Below are 4,224 nucleotides of genomic sequence, written 5' to 3'. Positions count from 1 at the left end.
TTGTATGAGGGCTGACAATTTATTGAGGCTTATGTGATTGGAGCTTGCACAAATGGACATCAAGGCAATTCGAAATAAATATGTATTAAAAAACTATGTCTAACACCAATGAACAGTTGACATTTACAAATTTTAAGAAAATCATTTAGGTTAATAATTTTCATTTCCCCCACAAAATAAATAACTCTCTTTAAGCCGGAGGAAAAGTCAGATGGAAACAAAGTCATGCCCATGGCACAGCCATGATGTCATTCTCAGTGAGGAACTCTTTACCAAGATTAAGACAGAAGAGTATCTGAGGAGAATCATGTTACTGAGTCATCTGTAACCTGGGAGAGCATTAAGTGAAAGAAAACAAGTGGCAAAGTTGAGAAAAGCCTCAGATGGAAAGTTTACTCTCCTCGAGAAAATGAAGGAGCACCCACAAACTAACATGTTCAGGGTTTCAATATTTTCATATCAGTCTAACTTCTACCCCCAAATCCAACCGAACACCATAAAAAACACCAAAAACCCCATAAAAGCGATAGTCTTAGCCGGGTATACTCCCTGTTTAGCCTTTGATGCCTTTACAGCCGATGACAGGAATGTCTGTGCTGTGGATGGAACCATCGGGAAAGGAGAACTGTGCCTCTTCTCACTGTGCAGTCCCTGCGCCTCCACACAGTGCTTCTGTGTGCTCTTCAGGCCCATTACTGTGAAGGAAGCAGCTGTCAGTTTCTCATACACAGGAACATGAGGGCAGCTGTGAGCACTGTCTGCCGCAGCTTGGCTTCCAGGCCTTTGTAGAGTCCCATTATTCCAAAGCGCTTGACTCTTTGGTGAAGAAGAGAGAGAACATTCCGGAGACTCCCCAGTGTTCTGTTTTCTGGGTTTAGTTTATGACGCCCAAACTTCAGAATTGACTGTACCATCTTCATGGGATAGGTGACTGGTGGCAATTGCTTTGGCTATTGCACCAATGATGAACAAACACATCCAGAGAAGAGAGCTTCATTTGCTTCATTAAAAGCTGCCGTTTTAAGCCTTCATAGAACATGACTTGGGTGGCAGGGTTGAAGATGAACAGCAAGGAGGGAAAGGTGCCATTCCACAGAGCTAAGATCCCTTCATCTCAAATAATCTGGTGGAATGCTTTGGAATGCATCGATAATGCTTTTGTAGTTAGTTGGTATAATGTCTTCATTCTGAAATTTTGCCCCCTGCAGCTTCAGTCTGGTGTTTATCACCCAGAGCAGAGTGGTTAGCAGCACATTCACTGCTCCTGCTACAAATCCAACCACCAGATCTTTCCCTGTAGAATGTTGACCTTTGACCCACACTGCTTTGAGGCTATTAAAAGTGTAAAAATAGATAAAATTGGAGCTGCAGAGATTGGAAATAACTGGAAACCATCCTCGATATGGTGCCAGGAGGCCTTCTTCCTTAATGATCTCCAGGAGCACTGCGTGCATCGTTTTGGATTTTCTTTTCTCATTGACCTGAAGCTGAAGTCTAGCAGTATCCAAGGGAAAGAACACTGTCATGGCAGTCACACTTCCCACCGCTCTGGCCACGGCATGTAGCAGACTTTCGTAGGACAACACAGAGGCCATGGTGCTAACGCTTTTCACTCAGATGTCTCAGAGTGTGTGGGTTCCTGAAAGGCTACCTCTCGTTTCTTATCCATGGATTTCTCTAATGCTGGCTTGGATATCCCGTGAGCCAGAGCCTGTTTGTCACTCACTCATGCATAGCTCCCAAGTCTGGCAAGTGGACACCGAGGAAATACCATAAAACAACTGCCTCAAAGAGATGCTGAGCAATGGTGACCTGCAGCAGCTAACTTGATACAAATGGTATGTTGGTATGGCTTCTCTATTCTTTCTCCCCCCGGCTGCCCTCATCCCTTATTTTGTTCCCCACAAATTACTTGCAAACAAACTTTTATGTTGGATCCCACTTTGGGGAGTGGAGAGGGAAATGTAGGTGAGATTTAAGAAGATCCCATCTGATCGATTGCCCTCATCCCATTGATTGTGGTGTGGGTATTTCATATCTTGTGTTCCTAGTCTTGGTCCTGAGTTCAGAAAGTCTTCACCTCTCATCTGTATTACAGTTAACTGGATTTGAAATTTCTCCTTTAGCCTTGCCTTTACTTCATTATTGTTTTGTTATTGTTTTTGAGACAGGATCTTTGTACTCCTGACTGTCTCTCCTACAAACCCTCTTTGTAGACCAGACCGACCTCAAACCTGTGGTGACCTTCTTACCCCTGTCCCCTGAGTACTGGCATTACAGATGTGTGACACCACATAGACCCTCCACCCATTTTTAGTTGGCCCATTATTTTCCCAATCCCAGCACCTACCTTTTTCTACCATCAGAGTATCTCATAACACTGCTTGCTTTGGAGAAGCAGCTACTCAAAATAAAATCCAAAGCCCCTAGTGTAATACCTGTGACCACAGAGAGCTCTGACTGCCTATCACTTTCCCAAATACCCCTGACCACACTGGGGCTTTTGTTTCTCAGCTCTTCCCTCTGGTAGTTTCCCTCAAAGCCATTCTTTCAACCAAGCTTTCCATTCATAGCAGTTCAGTTCACACTAGTTGACCAAGAGGGTGAGGAGCAGGTGATAGGGTTAAGATGAGAGTGCGGTATACAGGGCATGTTCTGTGTGAACACTGGTCCACAGATATATTTTTAGCCAGTCTGATCCAATGTATGGATCTGAAGCTTTTTACCAGGGTCAGACTATTGCTTTGAGTTTTATAAGGAGAAAAGAAAATTTGCTTCCCTAGAACTCAATTAAAAGCCTTTAATTGATATATTATTCATTTTTTAAAAGATATATTTATTTATTATATGTAAGTACACTGTAGCTGTCTTCAGACGCACCAGAAGAGGGAGTCCGATCTCATTACAGATGGTTGTAAACCACCATGTGGTTGCTGGGACTTGAACTCAGGACCTTTGGAAGAATAGCCAGTGCTCTCAACCACTGAGCCATCTCTCCAGCCCCGATATATTATTCATAATAGCTACTGTCTAAATAAAGTCAAAGTATTGCACACTGGCACCTTTTAACTTGATGGTCATGGATAAGATGGTTTCCACTTAGTATCCCCAACTGAGATAGAAAAGGGTTCCCTTTTCTTCCCAGGAGCTTCCAGGAGAAGCTTACATATTTGTTTTGATTGGTTACAGATAACAGGCGGGCAAGAGGTTTCTCTTTCTGAGTCTCAGTTTCCATCTACGTATTCAATGCCTTCTTGACTCGAGGCCTTGGAATTCTTTCCACCTTCTCTGGTTTCGTCCACAGGGCCACTGAACACAGCATGCAAGATGGCAGTGTAGGATAGGGCCAGACTCATGGACACATGGAGGTGAGCTGACATCCAGGCCATCATGTTTGGCAGCTTGGCCTCCCTGGCTCATAGTTACACTACTTTACTTTATCTAACTATCTATCTATCTGTCTGTCTGTCTGTCTGTCTATATATCTATTTTTGTGCCACTCATCAAGCATATTTTAGGCAGGTGTTCTATCACAGAGCTATACCCTTAGTGCCACATGGTTTTTTGTTTTTGGGGTTTGTTTGTTTTTGTTGTTTTGGCAGGGGGCTTAATAATCCTGCCATGATTCAGATATATCAAGTAAGTGGCTGCTTGAGATAGAAATGGTTTTAGTTCAACTAATGAGGCACAGCTAAGTAGCTCACTCTAAACCCTTTTGTCCAACTCCTAGAGTTTGTAATCTCAGCCATGCCTGGGTGTCACACACTGTCTGCTCTTCTCAGTGTGAGCAGCTTCTTCCTCTTAGACTCATTTCCCCACGAGTGAGCTTTTCTTTATTTCCCCTCATTAAATTACTTTCTCATAGTTCCATAAGAAGTTGCCACAACCTCAACAGCTCAAAAGGGTAGAAATACATTCTCTCACAGTCCTTATGCCGGGTGCCTGAAATCAAGTCAGCAGCAGGGCTGTGACCCCTTCAAAGGTTCCAAGACAGACCACCCCTTGCATCTTCACCTCTAACTTCCTGGAAATCTCACTAAGTTCCCTCATCTTCTGACCCTTTCTCTGTGTGTGATTGTCTATTTTGTTTTCTCCTTTTGATTAGCACCTTCTCGTTTGGATTAAGTATCCATCTTAATCAAAACAATCTCATTTCAACCTTTACCTTGATTATACCCAAAAAGACTAATTTCACACGGTGTTACCTTCTGAGGATGCGGACGG

The 4,224-nt window shown here is 43.3% G+C and overlaps 1 pseudogene; it reads right to left on the bottom strand.

The window, feature by feature from the left end:
• LOC116096732 overlaps nucleotides 1-1,595 on the bottom strand; it is a 14,299-nt pseudogene extending 12,704 nt beyond the window's left edge.
• Between the last annotated feature and the right edge of the window lie 2,629 nt (nucleotides 1,596-4,224).

Source organism: Mastomys coucha, unplaced genomic scaffold (genome assembly GCF_008632895.1).
Source record: "Mastomys coucha isolate ucsf_1 unplaced genomic scaffold, UCSF_Mcou_1 pScaffold1, whole genome shotgun sequence".
Taxonomy (NCBI): Eukaryota; Metazoa; Chordata; class Mammalia; order Rodentia; family Muridae; genus Mastomys; species Mastomys coucha.
This window is presented reverse-complemented; position numbering and strand designations above follow the sequence as displayed.